Here is a 25,490-nt window from a genome sequence, read left to right on the forward strand (position 1 = left end):
GTGTGTGTGTGTGTGAGTGAGCGACAGTGTGTGTGTGTGTGTGAGTGAGCGACAGTGTGTGTGTGAGTGAGCGACAGTGTGTGTGTGTGTGTGAGTGAGCGACAGTGTGTGTGTGTGTGTGTGTGAGTGAGCGACAGTGTGTGTGTGTGTGTGAGTGAGCGACAGTGTGTGTGTGAGTGAGCGACAGTGTGTGTGTGTGTGTGCGAGTGAGCGACAGTGTGTGTGTTTGTGTGCGAGTGAGCGACAGTGTGTGTGTGTGTGTGCGAGTGAGCGACAGTGTGTGTGTGTGTGTGTGTGAGTGAGCGACAGTGTGTGTGTGTGTGTGAGTGAGCGACAGTGTGTGTGTGAGTGAGCGACAGTGTGTGTGTGTGTGTGCGAGTGAGCGACAGTGTGTGTGTTTGTGTGCGAGTGAGCGACTGTGTGTGTGTGAGTGAGCGACAGTGTGTGTGTGAGTGAGCGACAGTGTGTGTGTGAGTGAGCGACTGTGTTTGTGTGTGTGAGCGACAGTGTGTGTGTGTGTGTGTGAGTGAGCGACAGTGTGTGTGTGTGTGAGTGAGCGACAGTGTGTGTGTGAGTGAGCGACAGTGTGTGTGTGTGTGTGTGAGTGAGCGACAGTGTGTGTGTGTGTGAGTGAGCGACAGTGTGTGTGTGTGAGTGAGCGACAGTGTGTGTGTGTGTGTGAGTGAGCGACAGTGTGTATGTTTGAGTGAGCGACAGTGTGTGTGTGTGTGTGAGTGAGCGACAGTGTGTGTGTGTGTGTGTGTGTGAGTGAGCGACAGTGTGTGTGTGTGTGTGTGAGTGAGCGACAGTGTGTGTGTGAGTGAGCGACAGTGTGTGTGTGTGTGTGTGTGAGTGAGCGACAGTGTGTGTGTGTGTGAGTGAGCGACAGTGTGTGTGTGTGTGAGTGAGCGACAGTGTGTGTGTGTGAGTGAGCGACAGTGTGTGTGTGTGTGTGAGCGACAGTGTGTGTGTGTGTGAGCGAGCGACTGTGCGTGTGTGTGAGCGAGCACTGTGCGTGTGTGTGAGCGACAGTGTGTGTGTGTGTGAGTGAGCGACAGTGTGTGTGTGTGAGTGAGCGACAGTGTGTGTGTGAGTGAGCGACAGTGTGTGTGTGTGTGTGAGCGACAGTGTGTGTGTGTGAGTGAGCGACAGTGTGTGTGTGTGAGTGAGCGACAGTGTGTGTGTGTGAGTGAGCGACAGTGTGTGTGTGTGAGTGAGCGACAGTGTGTGTGTGTGTGAGTGAGCGACAGTGTGTGTGTGTGTGAGTGAGCGAGAGTGTGTGTGTGTGTGAGTGAGCGAGAGTGTGTGTGTGTGTGAGTGAGCGACAGTGTGTGTGTGTGAGTGAGCGACAGTGTGTGTGTGTGAGTGAGCGACAGTGTGTGTGTGAGTGAGCGACAGTGTGTGTGTGAGTGAGCGACAGTGTGTGTGTGTGTGTGTGTGTGAGAGAGTGAGCGACACTGTGTGTGTGTGAGAGTGAGCGACAGTGTGTGTGTGAGTGAGCGACAGTGTGTGTGTGTGTGAGTGCGTGAGCGACTGTGTGTGTGTGTGAGTGCGTGAGCGACAGTGTGTGTGAGTGCGTGAGCGAATGTGCGTGTGTGTGAGCGAGAGACTGCGCGTGTGTGAGCGAGAGACTGCGTGTGTGAGTGAGCGACAGTGTGTGTGTGTGAGTGAGCGACAGTGTGTGTGTGTGAGTGAGCGACAGTGTGTGTGTGTGAGTGAGCGACAGTGTGTGTGTGTGAGTGAGCGACAGTGTGTATGTGAGTGAGCGACAGTGTGTGTGTGTGTGTGAGTGAGCGACAGTGTGTGTGTGTGTGTGTGAGTGAGCGACAGTGTGTGTGTGTGTGTGAGTGAGCGACAGTGTGTGTGTGTGTGTGTGATTGAGCGACAGTGTGTGTGTGTGTGATTTAGCGACAGTGTGTGTGAGTGAGCGACAGTGTGTGTGTGTGAGTGAGCGACCGTGTGTGTGAGTGCGTGAGCGACCGTGTGTGTGAGAGTGAGCGACTGTGCGTGTGAGAGTGAGCGACAGTGTGTGTGTGTGTGTGTGTATGTGTGAGAGTGAGCGACAGTGTGTGTGTGTGTGAGAGTGAGCGACAGTGTGTGTGTGTGTGAGAGTGAGCGACAGTGTGTGTGTGAGTGAGCGACAGTGTGTGTGTGTGTGTGTGAGTGAGCGACAGTGTGTGTGTGTGTGAGTGAGCGACAGTGTGTGTGTGTGTGTGTGTGTGTGTGTGAGTGAGCGACAGTGTGTGTGTGAGTGAGCGACAGTGTGTTTGTGTGTGTGTGTGAGTGAGCGACAGTGTGTTTGTGTGTGTGAGAGTGAGCGACACTGTGTGTGCGTGTGTGTGAGAGTGAGCGACAGTGTGTGTGTGTGTGTGAGAGTGAGCGACACTGTGTGTGTGTGTGTGAGAGTGAGCGACAGTGTGTGTGTGTGTGAGTGCGTGAGCGACAGTGTGTGTGTGTGTGAGTGCGTGAGCGACTGTGTGTGTGTGTGTGAGTGCATGAGCGACTGTGTGTGTGTGTGAGTGCGAGAGCGACTGTGTGTGTGTGTGAGTGCGTGAGCGACAGTGTGTGTGAGTGCGTGAGCGACAGTGTGTGTGAGTGCGTGAGCGACTGTGCGTGTGTGTGAGCGAGCGACTGTGCGTGTGAGTGAGCGACAGTGTGTGTGTGTGTGAGTGAGCGACAGTGTGTGTGTGTGTGAGTGAGCGACAGTGTGTGTGTGTGTGAGTGAGCGACAGTGTGTGTGTGAGTGAGCGACAGTGTGTGTGTGAGTGAGCGACAGTGTGTGTGTGAGTGAGCGACAGTGTGTGTGTGAGTGAGCAACTGTGTGTGTGTGTGTGTGTGAGTGAGCGACAGTGTGTGTGTGTGTGTGAGTGAGCGACAGTGTGTGTGTGTGTGTGAGTGAGCGACAATGTGTGTGTGTGTGAGTGAGCGACAGTGTGTGTGTGAGTGAGCGACAGTGTGTGTGTGTGTGTGTGAGTGAGCGACAGTGTGTGTGAGTGAGCGACAGTGTGTGTGTGTGTGTGTGTGTGAGTGAGCGACAGTGTGTGTGAGTGAGCGACAGTGTGTGTGAGTGAGCGACAGTGTGTGTGTGTGTGTGAGTGAGCGACAGTGTGTGTGTGTGTGTGAGTGAGCGACAGTGTGTGTGTGTGTGTGAGTGAGCGACAGTGTGTGTGTGTGTGTGAGTGAGCGACAGTGTGTGTGTGTGTGAGTGAGCGACAGTGTGTGTGTGTGTGTGAGTGAGCGACAGTGTGTGTGTGTGTGTGAGTGAGCGACAGTGTGTGTGTGTGTGTGTGTGAGTGAGCGACAGTGTGTGTGTGTGTGAGTGAGCGACAGTGTGTGTGTGTGTGTGTGTGAGTGAGCGACAGTGTGTGTGTGTGTGAGTGAGCGACAGTGTGTGTGTGTGTGTGAGTGAGCGACAGTGTGTGTGTGTGTGTGAGTGAGCGACAGTGTGTATGTTTGAGTGAGCGACAGTGTGTGTGTTTGTGTGCGAGTGAGCGACAGTGTGTGTGTGTGTGTGTGAGTGAGCGACAGTGTGTGTGTGTGTGAGTGAGCGACAGTGTGTGTGTGTGTGAGTGAGCGACAGTGTGTGTGTGAGTGTGTGAGCGACAGTGTGTGTGTGAGTGCGTGAGCGACCGTGTGTGTGTGAGTGCGTGAGCGACCGTGTGTGTGAGTGAGTGAGCGACCGTGTGTGTGAGTGAGTGAGCGACCGTGTGTGTGAGTGAATGAGCGACATTGTGTGTGTGTGAGTGAGATTTTAGATTTTTTTTTTAATTGGGTTTGATTCAGCTCTTTCTCATTAACCTGAGTGTGTGTGTGTGTGTGTGAGTGAGCGACAGTGTGTGTGTGTGAGTGCGTGAGCGACTGTGTGTGTGTGTGTGTGTGAGTGCGTGAGCGATTGTGTGTGTGTGTGTGAGTGCGTGAGCGACAGTGCGTGAGTGCGTGAGCGACAGTGTGTGTGTGAGTGAGCGACAGTGTGTGTGTGTGAGTGAGCGACAGTGTGTGTGTGTGAGTGAGCGACAGTGTGTGTGTGTGAGTGAGCGACAGTGTGTGTGTGTGAGTGAGCGACAGTGTGTGTGTGTGTGAGTGAGCGACAGTGTGTGTGTGTGTGAGTGAGCGACAGTGTGTGTGTGTGTGAGTGAGCGACAGTGTGTGTGTGTGAGTGAGCGACAGTGTGTGTGTGTGAGTGAGCGACAGTGTGTGTGTGAGTGAGCGACTGTGTGTGTGTGAGTGAGCGACAGTGTGTGTGTGAGTGAGCGACTGTGTTTGTGTGTGTGAGCGACTGTGTTTGTGTGTGTGAGCGACAGTGTGTGTGTGTGTGTGTGAGTGAGCGACAGTGTGTGTGTGTGTGTGAGTGAGCGACAGTGTGTGTGTGAGTGAGCGACAGTGTGTGTGTGTGTGTGTGAGTGAGCGACAGTGTGTGTGTGTGTGTGAGTGAGCGACAGTGTGTATGTTTGAGTGAGCGACAGTGTGTGTGTGTGTGTGAGTGAGCGACAGTGTGTGTGTGAGTGAGCGACAGTGTGTGTGTGTGTGAGTGAGCGACAGTGTGTGTGTGTGTGAGTGAGCGACAGTGTGTGTGTGTGAGTGAGCGACAGTGTGTGTGTGTGTGTGAGTGAGCGACAGTGTGTATGTTTGAGTGAGCGACAGTGTGTGTGTGTGTGTGAGTGAGCGACAGTGTGTGTGTGTGTGTGTGTGAGTGAGCGACAGTGTGTGTGTGTGTGTGAGTGAGCGACAGTGTGTGTGTGAGTGAGCGACAGTGTGTGTGTGTGTGTGTGAGTGAGCGACAGTGTGTGTGTGTGTGTGTGTGAGTGAGCGACAGTGTGTGTGTGTGTGTGAGTGAGCGACAGTGTGTGTGTGAGTGAGCGACAGTGTGTGTGTGTGTGTGCGAGTGAGCGACAGTGTGTGTGTTTGTGTGCGAGTGAGCGACAGTGTGTGTGTGTGTGTGCGAGTGAGCGACAGTGTGTGTGTGTGTGTGTGTGAGTGAGCGACAGTGTGTGTGTGTGTGTGAGTGAGCGACAGTGTGTGTGTGAGTGAGCGACAGTGTGTGTGTGTGTGTGCGAGTGAGCGACAGTGTGTGTGTTTGTGTGCGAGTGAGCGACTGTGTGTGTGTGAGTGAGCGACAGTTTGTGTGTGAGTGAGCGACAGTGTGTGTGTGAGTGAGCGACTGTGTTTGTGTGTGTGAGCGACAGTGTGTGTGTGTGTGTGTGAGTGAGCGACAGTGTGTGTGTGTGTGAGTGAGCGACAGTGTGTGTGTGAGTGAGCGACAGTGTGTGTGTGTGTGTGTGAGTGAGCGACAGTGTGTGTGTGTGTGAGTGAGCGACAGTGTGTGTGTGTGAGTGAGCGACAGTGTGTGTGTGTGTGTGAGTGAGCGACAGTGTGTATGTTTGAGTGAGCGACAGTGTGTGTGTGTGTGTGAGTGAGCGACAGTGTGTGTGTGTGTGTGTGTGTGAGTGAGCGACAGTGTGTGTGTGTGTGTGTGAGTGAGCGACAGTGTGTGTGTGAGTGAGCGACAGTGTGTGTGTGTGTGTGTGTGAGTGAGCGACAGTGTGTGTGTGTGTGAGTGAGCGACAGTGTGTGTGTGTGTGAGTGAGCGACAGTGTGTGTGTGTGAGTGAGCGACAGTGTGTGTGTGTGTGTGAGTGAGCGACAGTGTGTATGTTTGAGTGAGCGACAGTGTGTGTGTGTGTGTGAGTGAGCGACAGTGTGTGTGTGTGTGTGAGTGAGCGACAGTGTGTGTGTGTGTGAGTGAGCGACAGTGTGTGTGTGTGTGAGTGAGCGACAGTGTGTGTGTGAGTGCGTGAGCGACAGTGTGTGTGTGAGTGCGTGAGCGACCGTGTGTGTGTGAGTGCGTGAGCGACCGTGTGTGTGAGTGAGTGAGCGACCGTGTGTGTGAGTGAGTGAGCGACCGTGTGTGTGAGTGAATGAGCGACATTGTGTGTGTGTGTGTGTGAGTGAGCGACAGTGTGTGTGTGTGTGAGTGAGCGACAGTGTGTGTGTGTGAGAGTAAGCGACACGTGTGTGTGTGTGTGTGTGTGTGTGAGAGTGAGCGACACTGTGTGTGTGTGTGAGAGTGAGCGACAGTGTGTGTGTGTGTGAGTGCGTGAGCGACTGTGTGTGTGTGTGTGTGTGTGTGAGTGCGTGAGCGATTGTGTGTGTGTGTGAGTGCGTGAGCGACAGTGCGTGAGTGCGTGAGCAACAGTGCGTGAGTGCGTGAGCGACTGTGCGTGTGTGTGAGCGAGCGACTGTGCGTGTGTGTGAGCGACAGTGTGTGTGTGTGAGTGAGCGACTGTGTGTGTGTGTGAGTGAGCGACAGTGTGTGTGTGTGAGTGAGCGACAGTGTGTGTGTGTGAGTGAGCGACAGTGTGTGTGTGTGAGTGAGCGACAGTGTGTGTGTGTGAGTGAGCGACAGTGTGTGTGTGTGTGAGTGAGCGACAGTGTGTGTGTGTGTGTGTGAGTGAGCGACAGTGTGTGTGTGTGAGTGAGCGACAGTGTGTGTGTGAGTGAGCGACAGTGTGCGTGTGTGTGTGAGAGAGAGCGACACTGTGTGTGTTTGTTTATATTACATGGTGGGGTCCGCAACCTGTTAGCACACTCACGGTGTGGGGACCAAAAACATGGTGGGGACCGGTTTGCTGGTCCCCACAATGTTTTCAGCCAAAATGGGTCAGCTGACTCAGGAGGCCATGCTGATATGGGTGGTGCAGTTTTTTTTTTGGCCCCCATGCTTCACACAAACCTGACAGCCGTGTGTCTCATCTGTGTGTGACTCTGCTCACCACGCCCCCGGTGGCACTCGGTGGTATTGCATGAACACACAGATCGTGGGGGTCCGTACACACTTCACTACTGCGTCTACGCAACACTGACAGTGACTCATATTAAATGAACTAGGGTCCTTTAAACACTGCATTAATGGCTCCTTCTCCAAGGTAAACACAAATAAAACACCGTACACAACTAGTTAGTCTTTTAAACATAGAAAATAATCTTAACAAGAAATGTACATGGACATACATTTAGTTACAAAATATTAATCCTGGTGTAGTATATTGTAAGTTAGTGAGGAGGCGAATTAAATTGTTTAAATTAAAACTTTTAGTTCAAACATCAGCGTTATAAAGTCTTTAATGGTGACACGTTCAACAGTAAAATACATATACGTGTAAATATAGTCCACTCTTTATGTATTAAAATAGCTCAGCCGAACATTTGGTTGAAGATAATGGCTCTGTGTAATGGAAGCGAATATAAAATGGCGGTTTGTAGTTTTCACCGTTCTACATTGAATGAAGGAAAAGCAACTCGGAACTACAAAGGAACTACACTTCCCATAATCCCTCTGTTCCACGAAGAGTCTGCGGGCCGTGCACAGGACGAGCTGAAAGGTAATAAACAACTGCTTAAATATATGGCTTTACTCTGTAATGTAACGCTTATTTTAGTCGTATTTATGTGTGTATATAGAGAGAATGGAAGTTATTAAGCTGTTTTAAATGTTTTAAAGGGCTATATTTCCGTGCGAGAGTAGTGCAGAGAGAAAGAGGCCCGTGAAATGTGACGTTAAAAGCTTTCGTGCTTTAGCTAACGCTATACTGGATATAGAGAGAATATTCGGCTGGTTTTGTAAAATTAAGTTTTTAAAGGACTCTGTTTCCATGAATGCGTGTTGGAGACAGAGAGACAGTTAGAGAGTTTTATTAAAACTGTATTTTCAGTGCATTCACTTGAGAGAGAAAGACAGACGGAAAGTTAAATTAAAGTGCCAATATGTGGGTTTTTGTAATTACTTTAAATCACGTAAAAGTGCTTAAATATATGGCTTTACTCGGTAATGTGATGCTTATTTTAGTCTTATTTGTGTGTTTATAGAGAGAATGGGAGTTATTAATCTGTTTCAAATGTTTTAAAGGGCTATATTTCCGTGTGTGAGTAGTGCAGAGAGAAAGAGGCTCTTAAATGTGACGTTAACAACAGCTTTCGAGCTTTAACTAACGTTATACTGGTTATAGAGAGAATAATCGGCTGTTTTTGTAAAATTAAGTTTTTAAAGGACTCTGTTTCCATGAATGCATGTTGGAGACAGTTACTTCAGCTGTTTACATTATAGAGGCCAGTTAGAGGCAAGTGTTTAAGGCGACGCTTCATTTGTAAAGGTTTAATATTGAGAGTAAACGTGATATTTTATTAGAATCATATAATCAGAGTTTTATTAAAACTGTATTTTCAGTGCATTCACTTGAGAAAGTGCCAATATGTGGGTTTTTGTAATTAGTTTAAATCACGTAAAATTGCTTTGAGATGTTAAAAATCTGCAAATCTAAAACAATGTGTTTGACAGTGTAGCCTATGATTATATTTGCAACTCCTTCATTTGAAAATCAGTGAGCATTTGGTGTGTACTATAAGCCTGACTTGCTTGTAACATTTGGTTTGTTTGTATTTGTTTACTTTTAGGGAGAGAGAGATTTTGGAGAGGGAGACGGCAGAAGCCGTTCCTGGGCAGGTGGAAAGAGGAAAAGGGAAAGATCTGGGAGGAGAAAAAGGAGAGTAATGCACTGACCCCTCGACTGATCTGCATCTAAGCTCAGAATACGAGAAATGTTTATTCACATTTAGATGTATACTTACAGTAAGTGAGTGAATGAATTACTGTTCCTCCATAGCTCCAGACTAACCTTAACATGCTCCCTATTCTCCTCACAAACATTCATCAGTTCCTCAAAGTACTCCTTCCACCTTCAAATATCATCTCTTCATTAGTCTGCACAATACCTTCTACATTCATTATCATCCTAACATGCTGTACATCCTCACATCCTGTTCCTCTCTCATCTCGCCAGTCCATACATGTCTTTTATTCTAACCTCACTATCCATATTCTCATACAACTTTTCACGTGCATTTTCCCTAGCCTTTGTCACTTCTCCGTTTGCTTGATGCTGCATTTTTTTGTATTTCTTTAGACATCTCTCTTGAGATTCCAATTCTATTTTATCGACCACTTCCTTCTTAAGATTTCCTGCATGATCTCCTCATTCCAGCACAAAGTCTCCTCCCTTCCTTCCTCTGTCCATACGACAAACACAGTACCTGTAGCCGATTCCCTCACTGCTTTTGCAGTCTCTGCCCATCTGTCCATCACCTCGTCCACCCCACCTAGCATCTGCCTCACCTCCTCCCTGAATCACACACCGTACTGTTCTTACTTTAACGTCCACCATCTGATCTGTGATTTAGCCCTCACCCACTTCCTTTTCTTCACCTCCAAATACATCCTACCTACTACCACCGTCTGATGCTGCCTTGCTATACTTTACCCCTGCCACCACCTTACAGTCACTAAATTACTTCAGGTTGCTTCGCCTGCATAAAACAAAGTCCACATGTGTAGACCTTCCTCCACTCTTAAATGTCACCCTATGCTCTTCCTTCTTCTGAAAATAAATATTCACTACTGCCATTTGCATTTTTTGGGGCAAATTCTACCACCATATCACCTACCTCTCTCCTTTTACCAGTCATAGTGCTAACGTTCAGTGTTTCCACTCTCACCTCCACCTTCCTAACCCTCTTCTTTATTTTGTCTCTCAACTCTTGTTCCCCCTCTCCTTCTCCTGTGACCAACAGTATCCCAATTTCCACTGGTACACTGGCAGGAAACAATCCCAATGGTGGACGTTGTTAACCCGGGCCTTCTCTGATCCGATATGGAACTCTTGTTAGTGATCTGCATTGTTAATTTGACATAGTTTATACAAAAGATAATCTTTCTGACACAACCCTCCCTATGTATACACGCTTGGGACCAGCATTACAATGCAATGTATTTCAGTGGCTAGGTTATGATTTGTCTGCCTACATTTACGCATATTGTGAGTTCCAGGAGGACAGTACAATTGAGACGGAGGAGAGTGAAAGCACTTGATGAAGCAGCACAGAATGTCATCAGTGCCACTATCAACACCAATGTATTGGAAGGTATCTCTAAACACCTATAAAGGTAAATCTAGTATAATCTTTTCTTCAAGAATTGTGCATTATGTTTTTTTTTTTTTTTTTTTGCCTGTATAGTTCACTTAATGTTTTAAATTAGCAGCCTTTAAGCAGTTGTAGAGTAGTTATTTGTAATATAAGGAGTACTGGTAAAATTAAGCTTTTTATTTTTATTTTCTGCTAAATGCTAATGTGTTTTTCAATTTTTCAACTGAAGCTAGGTTATGCATAATATGTAGATTAAAATAAAAGATTGTGTATTCATTAAATTACACTGATAGTCTCATTTGTGGTTACCAAATGTTTAATATTAAATTGTGATATTTCATTAACTGTAGGCTGTTTTACTGTTGTTTGAAATCTCTGTAGAAGGCATGAGAGGACACCGCTGACATGATGGACATGGTAAAACAAACCCCCTGAGCTTCCGGTCCTGTGCTCAGCGCTGGAGCTCCGTCCTCTGACTTGGAGGTATTTAAAAAGGTTTCATATACATATAGTCACTGAAATAGGTTTTAGTGAGGCAGGTCACTGTGGTCAGTTGAAGTTAATTTCTCTGGTACAAAATTGTGATAGTTCATTGCTTTTGGGTGAGGCCTTAGAGATGGTACTGGTTACACATACACTCAGGTCGTACGTTGTGGGGACCCTCTCAGGACGGAACTATTGAAAAGGTTTTGGTCAAATGTGCACACACACACTGTCAGGTCTAGCATAGTGGGGTCCCCGTTTAGGGAGAAACACCTACTAAAGCAGTACACGCACAGGTCAATATACAGACAGTTTATCTGAACTACAGTGTACATTACCCCATGACTGATGTCACTGAGGGTCTAGTTTGAATTTGTTTTTATTTTATTTTCTGACACAGCTCTTTAAGCTTATATTAGTGACACACACTCAGGTCTTGCATAGTGGGGTCCCCGTTTAGGGAGAAACACCTACTAAAGCAGTACACGCACAGGTCAATATACAGACAGTTTATCTGAACTACAGTGTACATTACCCCATGACTGATGTCACTGAGGTTCTAGTTTGAATTTGTTATTATTTTCTTTTCTGACACACCTCTTTAAGCTTATATTAGTGACACACACTGTCAGGTCTAGCATAGAGGGGTCCCCTTCTAGGGAGACACTCCTACTATAGCAGTATACTCACAGGTCAATATACAGACAGCGTTTCTGAACTGCACTGTACATTACCCCATGACTGATGTCACTGAGGGTTTAGTTTGAATTTGTTATTATTTTCTTTTCTGACACAGCGCTTTAAGCTTATATTAGTTACACACACTGTCAGGTCTTGCATAGTGGGGTCCCCGTTTAGGGAGAAACACCTACTAAAGCAGTACACGCACAGGTCAATATACAGACAGTTTATCTGAACTACAGTGTACATTACCCCATGACTGATGTCACTGAGGGTCTAGTTTGAATTTGTTATTATTTTCTTTTCTGACACAGCTCTTTAAGCTTATATTAGTGACACACACTGTCAGGTCTAGCATAGAGGGGTCCCCTTCTAGGGAGACACTCCTACTATAGCAGTACACTACTCACAGGTCAATATACAGACAGCGTTTCTAAACTGCACTGTACATTACCTCATGACTGATGTCACTGAGGGTTTAGTTTGAATTTGTTATTATTTTCTTTTCTGACACAGCGCTTTAAGCTTATATTAGTGACACACACTGTCAGGTCTTGCCTAGTGGGGTCCCCGTTTAGGGAGAAACACCTACTAAAGCAGTACACGCACAGGTCAATATACAGACAGTTTATCTGAACTACAGTGTACATTACCTCATGACTGATGTCACTGAGGGTTTAGTTTGAATTTGTTATTGTTTTCTTTTCTGACACAGCGCTTTAAGCTTATATTAGTTACACACACTGTCAGGTCTTGCATAGTGGGGTCCCCGTTTAGGGAGAAACACCTACTAAAGCAGTACACGCACAGGTCAATATACAGACAGTTTATCTGAACTACAGTGTACATTAACTCATGACTGATATCTCTGAGGGTCTAGTTTGAATTTGTTATTATTTTCTTTTCTGACACAGCTCTTTAAGCTTATATTAGTGACACACATTGTCAGGTCTAGCATAGAGGGGTCCCCTTCTAGGGAGACACTCCTACTATAGCAATACACTCACAGGTCAATATACAGACAGTTTATCTGAACTACAGTGTACATTACCTCGTGACTGATGTCACTGAGGGTTTAGTTTGAATTTGTTATTAATTTCTTTTCTGACACAGCGCTTTAAGCTTATATTAGTGACACACACTGTCAGGTCTTGCCTAGTGGGGTCCCCGTTTAGGGAGACACACCTACTAAAGCAGTACACTCACAGGTCAATATACAGACAGTTTATCTGAACTACAGTGTACATTACCTCATGACTGATGTCACTGAGGGTCTAGTTTGAATTTGTTATTATTTTCTTTTCTGACACAGCTCTTTAAGCTTATATTAATGACACACACTGTCAGGTCTGGCATAGAGGGGTCCCCTTCTAGGGAGAAACTCCTACTATAGCAGTACACTCACATCTCAATATACAGACAGCTTTTCTGAACTACAGTGTACGTTACCTCATGACTGATGTCACTGAGGGTCTAGTTTGAATTTGTTATTATTTTCTTTTCTGACACAGCTCTTTAAGCTTATATTAGTGACACACACTGTCAGGTCTAGCATAGAGGGGTCCCCGTCTAGGGAGACATTCCTACTATAGCAGTACACTCACAGGTCAATATACAGGCAGCGTTTCTGAACTACAGTGTACGTTATCTTATGACTGATGTCACTGAGGGTCTAGTTTAAATTGGTTATTTACTTTTCTGATTCAGCTCTTTCAGGTTGTATTGGCGGTTGTATTGGTGGTATAATCTGAAATTGTTACTTGTGTCAGGACAAATGTGTCTTACGTTTTTTAATACCATGGTGTATCCATGTCAAGTCAATTTGACTCAGCAATTGTTTAACTGATGAGAGATTAAACATGTTGTAAAATGTATTGCACTTTAAATACTAATGTATTTGTGTGTGGTGTTCACCGAAATGTTTTACTGTTGTTTGAAATCTCTGTAGAAGGCATGAGAGGACACCGCTGACACGATGGACATGGTAGAACAAACCCACTGAGCTTCCGGTCCTGTGCTCAGCGCTGGAGCTCCGTCCTCTAACTTGGAGGTATTTAAAAAGGTTTCATGTCCATATAGTCACTGAAATAGGTTTTAGTGAGGCAGGTCACTGTGGTCAGTTGAAGTTAATTTCTCTGGCACAAAATTATGATAGTTCATTGCTTTTGGGTGAGGCCTTAGGGATGGTACTGGTTACACACACTCTCAGGCCTTACGTTGTGGGGACCCTCTCAGGATGGAACTATTGAAAAGGTTTTGGTCAAATGTGCACACACACACTGTCAGGTCTAGCATAGTGGGGTCCCCGTTTAGGGAGACACACCTACTAAAGCAGTACACTCACAGGTCAATATACAGACAGTTTATCTGAACTACAGTGTACATTACCTCATGACTGATATCTCTGAGGGTCTAGTTTGAATTTGTTATTATTTTCTTTTCTGACACAGCTCTTTAAGCTTATATTAATGACACACACTGTCAAGTCTGGCATAGAGGGGTCCCCTTCTAGGGAGAAACTCCTACTATAGCAGTACACTCACATCTCAATATACAGACAGCTTTTCCGAACTACAGTGTACGTTACCTCATGACTGATGTCACTGAGGGTCTAGTTTGAATTTGTTATTATTTTCTGTTCTGACACAGCTCTTTAAGCTTATATTAGTGACACACACTGTCAGGTCTAGCATAGAGGGGTCCCCTTCTAGGGAGACATTCCTACTATAGCAGTACACTCACAGGTCAATATACAGACAGCGTTTCTGAACTACAGTGTACATTACCTCATGACTGATGTCACTGAGGGTTTAGTTTGAATTTGTTATTATTTTCTTTTCTGACACAGCGCTTTAAGCTTATATTAGTGACACACACTGTCAGGTCTAGCATAGTGGGGTCCCCGTTTAGGGAGAAACACCTACTATAGCAGTACACTCACAGGTCAATATAAAGACAGTTTATCTGAACTACACTGTACATTACCTCATGACTGATATCACCGAGGGTCTAGTTTGAATTTGTTATTGTTTTCTTTTCTGACACAGCTCTTTAAGCTTATATTAGTGACACACACTGTCAGGTCTAGCATAGTGGGGTCCCCTTCTAGGGAGACACTCCTACTAAAGCAGTACACTCACAGGTCAATATACAGACAGTTTATCTGAACTACAGTGTACATTACCTCATGACTGATGTCACTGAGGTTCTAGTTTGAATTTGTTATTATTTTCTTTTCTGATACAGCTCTTTAAGGTTGTATTGGTGACACACACTGTCAGGTCTAGCGTCGTAGGGACCACTTCTAGGGAGACACTCCTACTATAGCAGTACACTCACAGGTCAATATATAGACAGCGTTTCTGAACTACACTGTACATTACCTTATGACTGATGTCACTGAGGGTCTAGTTTGAATTTGTTATTATTTTCTTTTCTGACACAGCGCTTTAAGGTTGTATTGGTGACACACACTGTCAGGTCTAGCGTCGTAGGGACCACTTCTAGGAAGACACTCCTACTAAAGCAGTACACTCACAGGTCAATATACAGACAGCTTTTCTGAACTACAGTGTATGTTACCTCATGACTGGTGTCACTGGGGTCTAGTTTGAATTTGTTATTATTTTCTTTTCTGATACAGCTCTTTAAGGTTTTATTTGTGACACACACTGTCAGGTCTTGCGTCGTAGGGACCACTTCTAGGAAGACACTCCTACTACAGCAGTACACTCACAGGTCAATATACAGACAGCTTTTCTGAACTACAGTGTATGTTACCTCATGACTGGTGTCACTGAGGGTCTAGTTTGAATTTGTTATTATTTTCTTTTCTGACACAGCGCTTTAAGGTTGTATTGGTGACACACAATGTCAGGTCTAGCGTCGTAGGGACCACTTCTAGGAAGACACTCCTACTACAGCAGTACACTCACAGGTCAATATACAGACAGCTTTTCTGAACTACAGTGTATGTTACCTCATGAATGGTGTCACTGAGGGTCTAGTTTGAATTTGTTATTATTTTCTTTTCTGACACACCTCTTTAAGGTTGTATTGGTGACACACACTGTCAGGTCTAGCGTCGCAGTACACTCACAGGTCAATATACAGACAGCGTTTCTGAACTACAGTGTACGTTACCTCATGACTGATGTCACTGAGTGTTGAGTTTGAATTTGTTATTATTTTCTTTTCTGATACAGCTCTTTCAGTTTGTATTGGTGACACACACTGTCAGGTCTAGCATCGTAGGGACCACTTCTAGGGAGACACTCCTACTATAGCAGTACACTCACAGGTCAGTATACAGACAACATTTTCTGAACTACAGTTTATGTTACAGTGTATTTCTCTAAGTAATATGAATTTTTGCAATATGCAGGTATTTTTTTTCTTTTCCACAACTGCTGACTAGATTTTCAGCTGGTTCTGGTAACTCCTCCACAGCTGCCCATAGTTTTCGGCACCTGATATCGAAGTTCACATGCATGGATGCAGCAAACTTGGCTACAAATCCCATAACACCTATCTCTACTGGTCTTGCATGTGCCTGCCACCCACGTTCTGTACAGTTCCCAAACTTTGTCCGATATTTGGACACTGAAAGCCGTGTTTGGTATTGAACCAACACAGGACACCATTTATTATATTGTTTTGAGGTTAGACTGTAAAAACTTATAGTTTGAAACAGACAGAAGCTCTGCAGGTCTCCCTTAGCCAGAGGGAGGGGCAGGTACTCCACAGAACATGCTTCTCATTGGTCCTCACTTGTATTAACTGTCCATCATTTAGTTCTGCAGCCAATGGAGTCTCAGCCCCTTCCTACAGCGGTTTGTTTTGTGGCGGAGCTAAGAGCAGCAGGCGCATGCTGAGAAAGTGGGATTTTACAACTTTGCTTTTAGATAGAACTAATGTTAGCACCATGTCCTAAAGAAACTACAAGTTTACTACTACTATAATCACGTCAGATAATTTCACATAAGAGAAATACAGAAGTCCTAAATAAGCAGACTGTATGTTATGTATAGGACATGACAGTAAGCTGTAAAACATCAGCAGCAAATGTGTTTAAAAATAATGATATAACATTTTTACTGGACATAAGTTAACTGTGGTAATGCAATAAGGATAATATTGTCTTTTAGACCACTTAGACCAATAAGATGCATTCACTTTAGATCTAATTGTAATTAGTGAAGTATTTAAAATAGTAAAGCTATAAATGTGTCCCTAAATTTTGTTTCAGAAAGTTGGCAGCCTACAATTTCATAAATCACACTGCTTATTATTATAGAAAGAATAATTGTGCCCACACACTTTTACACAGGCCCACCCAAAGATCAATTTGTGGCAATGCCACTGATGTAGTTAACGTTTAGTCATAGTTCCTAGTTTGAATAAATGTAATAATATAAACTGGACTTGCTGCCACATCAGGCCATTGGTCCCGTTACACGTACAAGGCTGGGGTTTGCATTCTAGCAATTTGCTGCTGATACAATTTAAATACAAAAATTCAGGTATCTCGTTTCCACCTGCCACTATCACTTCTCTCATTGAAGTGTTTGTAAAATAAAATAACTGTAGTTAGTAAGGCCTACCGATTTACATAGACTTAATATATTAACCTGAAATAATAAACCTTGTAAAGGACTGTATGGAAAAATATGAGAATTACACCGTGCCTTTCGATGTTTGTTGGATGTGGCCCTTGAGGAAAAGTAATTGGGGACCCCTACTCTATTGTATCTCTGATAGTGCATTTCCACCAAAAAGGAACCAGAACGGTTCCAGTTCGCAAGGTGAATTTGTAACCGTTTGGTATGTTTCCATCTACACAAACTGGTTCGCGACCCAGAAAAGTTTGTTCCCAGCTGAGTTTCAAATGCAGCGTTATTGCACTGCGGAGTTTGACAGGGTAATTTACAACGTTTCAAATAAATAAATAAAAAGAATTAAAACAGGAACACGCCCTGTTTTTTTGTTTCTGGTGCTGTTTGTGTGCGATTCCATTTGTGTTGGTCAGAGCCGCAGCTCTCGGTTACGTTTCTCTGCTGTTCACAAGCTCAGCAGGACGGCTCTGAACTCGGCAACATTTACACAGTATTATATCTCACTCGGGTCTGACTTCATGATAGAAGAATAAACAATGACTCTAACAATGAGTCTAACAGTCTTTGGTGCTGGCGCTGTATTCAGGCACAGCGACTACCCTGCTAATGACGTATACCTGTTTCCCCTTTAAACATGTAGAAACACAGCAGTTCATTGGAAAGAACCAAGGTTCCAAGAATCAGGAATGGAACCGGTTTAGGAGCCAGAGTTCTTTTGGTGAAATAGCGCTGTGATTGACAGCAACAAATCAATGTTCTGATCGGTTAAATAAACCTCATTATATGATTGGTACAGCTAAAGCTTTCCTATTGGTATCAGTTGGCCAATCAGGGTAAAAAATTCACAACTGTGAAAAGAGATTTACACAAGCAGCAGAGAAGGTGAATGTGTGCATTTTTTGTCACATTTGGAACATAAAGGTTTGCTCTGGTGCATTTTAAAACAATACTCACAAATGTAATGGACTTTGTAATTGCCGTAGAGCAACTACATACACAAAATTTTAACTGTGCTTGAGCAACTACATACACGTAAAACTAAAATCCACAAATGTATTGGAATGCACAAATTTAAAACAACAACTACAATAATAAATTAAATTCACAAATGTGCAAAAAAGATTTGCATTTGTAAATGAAATGTTGTGAATGTGTGAATCAGTAACTTCTCAAACGGTTTAAAATGTGCAAGAGCAAACCTTTTTAAAGTTCCAAATGTGACAGTGGGAATTTTTGAATGAGATGGAAAAATCCACACATTCTCCTTCTGCGAATCTCTTTTTGCAGATGCGGATTTAAGACCCTGTTTTGACGGCCAATTGATGGACCAATAGGAAATCTTTAGCTGGACCAAGCAGATTGCGAGGTTTGTTTAACCAATTGGAACATTGATTTGTTGCTGTCAACCATAGCGCTTTTCCACAAAATGAACTCAGGTCCGTGAACCGCCGCGTTTCTACGGACAGCAGAGAAACGTAAACAAGAGCCGCGGATTTGATCAACGCACATGGCATTGCGCCTAACTTCACCAGAAACGCATAAAAATGGGGCATGTTCCTGTTTTTTATTATTATTTATTTATTATTTATTATATTATATATTATTTTACTATTATTTATTTATATGAAACGTTGTGAATTACCCTGTCAAGCTCCACTGGGCGATAACGCTGTATTTGAAGCTCTGGGCTCTTGGTTACGTTTCTCCGCTGTTCACAAGGTCAGCAGGATGCCTCTGAACTCAGCCATAGTGTCTCCGTTCATGACGTATTCCTGGTTCCCCTCAAAATGTGTAGAAATGCGGTGGTTCACTGGAAAGAACCAATGTTCCTAGAATCAGGAACAGAACTGGTTCAAGAACCAGAGTTCTTTTGGTGAAAAAGCGCTATGGTTGACAGCAACAAATCCGATTGGTTAAACAAACCTTGCGATCTGATTGGTCCAGCTAAAGCTTTCCTATTGGTCCATCAATTGGCCGTCAAAACAGGGTCTTTAATTCGAAACTGCAAAAAGAGATTCGCACACACAGCAGAGAAGGCGAATGTGTGTTTTTTTCCATCTCATTCAAAAATTCCCACTGTCACATTTGGAATCTTTAAAAAAGGTTTGCTCTTGCACATTTTAAGTATTTTACTGATTCACACATTCACAACATTTCATTTACAAATGCAAATCTTTTTTACACATCTGTGAATTTAAGTTATTATTATTGTAGTTGTTGTTTTAAATTTGACGTATACATTTGTGGATTTTAACGTGTATGTAGTTGCTCAAACACAGTTACAAAGTCTGTTACATTTGTGAGTATTGTTTTACAAACTCAAAATTTTTTACCCTTTTTTGACTCCGTATTTGACTCCAGAACATTAGTGCAGAGAGAACAATGCAGTAATTACAAAGATCTTAAAATACATACAGAACAGGACCAGTAGACACAACACAGACAACAGTGTAGTTCTTCTTCTCATCAGCCTATGCCTCAAATTCTCATTGATGGGAGCTTGTCTCTTCGCTCACTGTCAGTCACAAGTCTCATACTACTGGATATTTATTGGCTGTTTGCATGGCATCAGCGATTTCTGGGCAAGCTCTTGTATCACATCTTTCAGCGGTTCACACGTAGCAATCGAGATAGTGTTGATTTGCCTGTGACCTAAGGGTTGTTCCCGTGATCCCCTAAAACAGTCTTTGACAAGAAAATCGTGGCTACAATCGTGCAGTGTGACCATATATCAGGAATCCATCAAGAAACATGTAATTGAATGATATTTATGAACGTACCTGTTTTGGATTCACTCAAGTATAAAGAAATGGTAAAAAGGTACTCTACTAAGTATTAATTACACCTGTCACAAAGGGTTTTAAAAGGTGTTTAATAATTCTGAGGCAGTAGTTATTTTGGGCATTTTTTGTTGGATTGGGAGAAAACAATTTTATCTATTTAAATTGTTATTTTAATCACTTTTTGCAAAAAAAATAGCTAATAATCCTAATTTGGGGCATGATACCATTTTGAGTGCCAATGTAGGTCTGTTTTCTCTTTTGCATGTTGTAAGAAAAACAGCCTTATTAAATCATGCAATTTGTGCCAAAAAAGATGTTGGTAAAAGAGGAAAATTTTTATTAAATTTTAGGCATAGGAAAATTTCCTTTGATATATATATATATATATTTTTTTTTGTTCCCTAGGTCCAGTGAATTCCATGGAGTGGAGAAGCTCATGTTGATGGAAAGTTCCTGGAAAGCTGTTTGTTCACTGTATACATCTGAACAGTGGGCTCTTAAACCTGTCTCTGCAATGCTGTGATGTGATTTATATTGTTTTAAAGTTTCTGTTTTCAGACTTGATCAAAGTTCTCTTGGACCAGGCACTTTTTTTACGAACACCTTGTGTCTATACTCACTGTTCATTTCATCAGCTCCATTTACAATGTAGGAGCATTTTGTAGTTCAGCATTTACAGAATAGTGTCCATTTCTTGTGCTGCATGCTTTGTTTACCAGATTTCACCCTGTTCTTCAATGGGCAGTACCTCTAGAGGACCCCCACCTAGCGCGATTTGTTTTGATTCCAGATACATTTCTTGGGGTGAGGTTGTGGTAGTGAAAAGCCAACCAGGGACCAAGCAGTCCAGTAGTGTAGGTCCCATGCATTGCACAAGAACAATTAATGTGTTGCTCTGGTATGAGTGGATCAGACATGGCAGTGCTCCTACATGGTAAGAGTAACTAATATAATGGACAGCGAGTGTAAGTACAGTGTTCGTAATGGAGTTCTTGGTTAATATCATAGATGGACTGTCTCATGTAAATTATTCTGAGTTTATATTGTGTGTGTTCATATTGATTTTAAATTTTCTTTAGCCTAGCTAAGCTCATCAGTTATTCAAGGTATTATTTATTTATATTGTGTTTTATTCTCTCAGTTTTTGGCTAACTTCATTGCTTCTACAGTATGTACACATCTGTGCCTATCTTTTTCAGAGTTTAATAAAAGAACAAATTAGTTCAAATAACGTTAAAGGTTAATAAATTAATCTTTAAACGAATGCATCGGCCTGGATTAGTTGTTTTTCTGCATTAATTATAGATTACACATTGTTCTCTCTCAAAATGAAATTGGTCCCCACAAAGAATGAGAACAGGTGATTTGTGTAATATTTGGTCCCCAAATATACTCCAAACCTGAAATGTCCCCACAAGTCACGAGGACGTCTGGTCAGAATCAATTTTGTTGAGATATTTATAATTTGAAGTGATATTAAGATTCACAAGTGCATTTTGACAAAGCATGATTTTTTTCAAGTCTGTAGCACCTTGGGAAAGGGTGGACCCCACAATGTGAGTATTCCTCCAGGTGACCCCCACAACGCACAGAAACAAGTATGTGTGTGTGTGTGAGAGTGAGCGACACTGTGTGTGTGTGTGAGTGAGCGACAGTGTGTGTGTGTGTGAGAGTGAGCGACACGTGTGTGTGTGTGTGTGTGTGTGAGTGAGCGACAGTCTGTGTGTGTGTGAGTGAGCGACAGTCTGTGTGTGTGTGAGTGAGCGACAGTGTGTGTGTGTGTGTGTGAGTGAGCGACAGTGTGTGTGTGTGTGTGTGAGTGAGCGACAGTGTGTGTGTGTGTGTGTGTGTGAGTGAGCGACAGTGTGTGTGTGTGTGTGTGTGTGAGTGAGCGACAGTGTGTCTGTGTGTGTGTGAGTGAGCGACAGTGTGTGTGTGTGTGAGTGAGTGACAGTGTGTGTGTGTGTGAGTGAGCGACAGTGTGTGTGTGAGTGCGTGAGCGACCTTGTGTGTGAGTGAGTGAGCGACCGTGTGTGTGAGTGAATGAGCGACATTGTGTGTGTGTGAGTGAGATTTTAGATTTTTTTTTTTTAATTGGGTTTGATTCAGCTCTTTCTCATTAACCTGAGTGTGTGTGTGTGTGAGAGAGCGACAGTGTGTGTGTGTGTGTGTGTGAGTGAGCGACAGTGTGTGTGTGTGTGCGTGTGAGTGAGCGACAGTGTGTGTGTGTGAGTGAGCGACAGTGTGTGTGTGTGTGTGTGTGTGAGTGAGCGACAGTGTGTGTGTGTGTGTGAGAGTGAGCGACACGTGTGTGTGTGTGTGTGTGTGAGAGTGAGCGACACTGTGTGTGTGTGTGAGAGTGAGCGACAGTGTGTGTGTGTGTGAGTGCGTGAGCGACTGTGTGTGTGTGTGTGTGTGTGAGTGCGTGAGCGATTGTGTGTGTGTGTGAGTGCATGAGCGACAGTGCGTGAGTGCGTGAGCGACTGTGTGTGTGTGTGAGCGAGCACTGTGCGTGTGTGTGAGCGAGCACTGTGTGTGTGAGTGAGCGACAGTGTGTGTGTGTGTGAGTGAGCGACAGTGTGTGTGTGTGAGTGAGCGACAGTGTGTGTGTGAGTGAGCGACAGTGTGTGTGTGTGTGTGAGTGAGCGACAGTGTGTGTGTGAGTGAGCGACAGTGTGTGTGTGTGTGAGAGCGACAGTGTGTGTGTGTGTGAGTGAGCGACTGTGTGTGTGTGAGTGAGCGACAGTGTGTGTGTGTGAGTGAGCGACAGTGTGTGTGTGTGAGTGAGCAACAGTGTGTGTGTGTGTGAGTGAGCGACAGTGTGTGTGTGTGTGAGTGAGCGACAGTGTGTGTGAGTGAGCAACAGTGTGTGTGTGTGAGTGAGCGACAGTGTGTGTGTGAGTGAGCGACAGTGTGTGTGTGTGTGTGAGTGAGCGACAGTGTGTGTGTGTGTGTGTGAGTGAGCGACAGTGTGTGTGTGAGTGAGCGACAGTGTGTGTGTGAGAGAGCGACAGTGTGTGTGTGTGTGAGCGACAGTGTGTGTGTGTGTGTGTGAGTGAGCGACAGTGTGTGTGTGTGAGTGAGCGACAGTGTGTGTGTGTGAGTGAGCGACAGTGTGTGTGTGAGTGAGCGACAGTGTGTGTGTGTGAGTGAGCGACAGTGTGTGTGTGAGTGAGCGACAGTGTGTGTGTGTGTGAGTGAGCGACAGTGTGCGTGTGTGTGTGAGAGTGAGCGACACGTGTGTGTGTGTGTGTGTGTGAGAGTGAGCGACACTGTGTGTGTGTGTGTGAGAGTGAGCGACAGTGTGTGTGAGAGTGAGCGACAGTGTGTGTGTGAGTGAGCGACAGTGTGTGTGTGTGTGAGTGCGTGAGCGACAGGTTGTGTGAGTGCGTGAGCGAATGTGCGTGTGTGTGAGCGAGCGACTGTGCGTGTGAGTGAGCGACAGTGTGTGTGTGTGAGTGAGCGACAGTGTGTGTGTGTGAGTGAGCGACAGTGTGTGTGTGTGTGATTGAGCGACAGTGTGTGTGTGTGTGTGTGAGCGACTGTGTGTGTGTGTGTGTGTGAGTGAGCGACAGTGTGTGTGTGTGTGAGTGAGCGACAGTGTGTGTGAGTAAGCGACAGTGTGTGTGTGTGTTTGTGAGTGAGCGACAGTGTGTGTGTGTGTGTGAGTGAGTGAGCGACAGTGTGTGTGTGTGTGAGTGAGCGACAGTGTGTGTGTGTGTGTGAGTGAGCGACAGTCTGTGTGTGTGTGAGTGAGCGACAGTCTGTGTGTGTGTGAGTGAGCGACAGTCTGTGTGTGTGTGAGTGAGCGACAGTGTGTGAGTGAGCGACAGTGTGTGAGTGAGCGACAGTGTGTGTGTGTGTGTGAGTGAGCGACAGTGTGTGTGTGTGAGAGTGAGCGACAGTGTGTGTGTGTGTGAGTGAGCGACAGTGTGTGTGAGTGAGCGACAGTGTGTGTGAGTGAGCGACAATGTGTGTGTGTGTGTGTGAGTGAGCGACAGTGTGTGTGTGTGAGTGAGCGACAGTGTGTGTGTGTGAGTGAGCGACAGTGTGTGTGTGTGATTGAGCGACAGTGTGTGTGTGTGTGATTGAGCGACAGTGTGTGTGTGTGTGAGTGAGCGACAGTGTGTGTGTGTGAGTGAGCGAGCAACCGTGTGTGTGAGTGCGTGAGCGACCGTGTGTGTGAGTGCGTGAGCGACCGTGTGTGTGAGTGCGTGAGCGACCGTGTGTGTGAGTGAGTGAGCGACCGTGTGTGTGAGTGAGTGAGCGACCGTGTGTGTGAGTGAGATTTTAGATTTTTTTTTAAAATTGGGTTTGATTCAGCTCTTTCTCATTAACCTGAGTGTGTGTGTGTGTGTGTGTGAGCGACAGTGTGTGTGTGTGTGTGTGTGAGCGACAGTGTGTGTGTGTGTGTGTGTGTGAGTGAGCGACAGTGTGTGTGTGTGTGTGAGTGAGCGAGAGTGTGTGTGTGTGAGTGAGCGACAGTGTGTGTGTGTGTGTGTGAGTGAGCGACAGTGTGTGTGTGTGTGTGTGTGAGTGAGCGACAGTGTGTGTATGTGTGAGTGCGTGAGCGACAGTGTTTGTGAGTGCGTGAGCGACTGTGCGTGTGTGTGAGCGAGCGACTGTGCGTGTGTGTGAGCGAGCGACTGTGCATGTGAGTGCGCGAGTGACTGTGCGTGTGAGAGTGAGCGACAGTGTGTGTGTGTGTGTGAGTGAGCGACAGTGTGTGTGTGTGAGTGAGCGACAGTGTGTGTGTGTGTGAGTGAGCGACAGTGTGTGTGTGTGTGTGTGAGTGACAGTGTGTGTGAGTGTGACTTAGTGTGTGCGTGTGTGTGAGTTTCAGTGTGTGTGTGTATGTGTTTGTGTCTAAGTGACAGTGTCTGTGTGTGTCTGAGTGACAGTGTGTGTGTGTGTGTGTTTGTTTGTGAGTGACAGTGTGTTTGTGTGTGAGTGAGTGAGTGACTGTGTGAGTTAGTGTGTTTATTTGTGACAGTGTGTTTGAGTGTGTGAGTGACAGTGTTTGTGTGTGTGTGTGTGTGACAGTGTGTGTGTGAGTTAGTGTGTTTGTGTGTGACAGTGTGTTTGTGTGTGTGTGTGTGACAGTGTTTGTGACTGTGTGTGTGTGTGAGTGAGTGATACTGTGTGAGTTTGTGTGTGTGTGTGTGACTGTGTGTGTGAGTGAGTGATACTGTGTGTGAGTTTGTTTGTGTGTGAGTGACAGTGTGTTTGTGTGTGTGTGACAGTGTGTTTGTGTGTGTGTGACAGTGTGTGTGTGTGAGTGACTGTGTGTGTGTGAGTGACTGTGTGTGTGTGAGTGACTGTGTGTTTGTGTGTGAGTGACTGTGTGAGTGACTGTGTGTGTGTTTGTGTGAGTGACTGTGTGTGTGTTTGTGTGAGTGACTGTGTGAGTGACTGTGTGAGTGACTGTGTGAGTGACTGTGTGTGTGAGTGAGTGTGTGTGTGTGTGTGTGTGTTTGTGTGTGACAGTGTGTATGAGTGAGTGACAGTGTGTATGTGTGTGTTTGTGTGTGTGTGACAGCGTGTGTCTGAGCGACAGTTAGAGAACAGTTAGTTCTCTTGGCACTCCGGGCCGTGGGGTTAATTTCTGGCCCTGCAGCTCGCCCTCAGCCTCAGAGCAGTCTTCTGTTTCTGTGCTGAATGTGGAGATGGGGTCTTTGGGTCCGGGCCATGTTCTTGGCGCGGGAACATTGTCCACAGGGTCCGGAACGTCGTTTGTTAGACGGAGTGGGACACATTGGCCTCCACATTATTGTCTTATTCAGCAGAATATGGACGTGTCCACAGTGACGTTTACTGACCAGTATTTTCTGCTGTGTGTTTATTGTGTTCTCTCTCTCTGTTCTGTTCTCTGGGGTTCTCTGTTCTCTCTCTCTGTTCTGAAGAATTGTGTGGATTTGTTTAAAACAATATTTTTATGTTTTTAATGTTTCATT

General features: G+C 45.0%; 1 protein-coding gene and 1 long non-coding RNA gene across 8 annotated transcripts in view; both read left to right on the top strand.

The window, feature by feature from the left end:
- The window catches only part of rapgef2b (Rap guanine nucleotide exchange factor 2b), a 159,486-nt gene that overhangs the window by 61,200 nt on the left and 72,796 nt on the right, over nt 1-25,490 (top strand). The gene's annotated exons all lie outside the window — the stretch shown is intronic.
- Nucleotides 6,600-21,082, top strand: LOC136673826 (uncharacterized). Of its 4 annotated transcripts, XR_010795968.1 has the most exons (6): nt 6,600-7,378; nt 8,448-9,993; nt 10,356-10,457; nt 13,087-13,188; nt 15,344-15,438; nt 19,942-21,082. It is a non-coding gene; the product is annotated as an uncharacterized lncRNA (long non-coding RNA). The 4 variants fall into 4 exon arrangements; XR_010795969.1 differs by lacking the exon at nt 15,344-15,438; XR_010795970.1 differs by lacking the exon at nt 13,087-13,188.

The sequence above is a fragment of the Hoplias malabaricus genome, chromosome 17, assembly GCF_029633855.1.
Source record: "Hoplias malabaricus isolate fHopMal1 chromosome 17, fHopMal1.hap1, whole genome shotgun sequence".
NCBI lineage: Eukaryota > Metazoa > Chordata > Actinopteri > Characiformes > Erythrinidae > Hoplias > Hoplias malabaricus.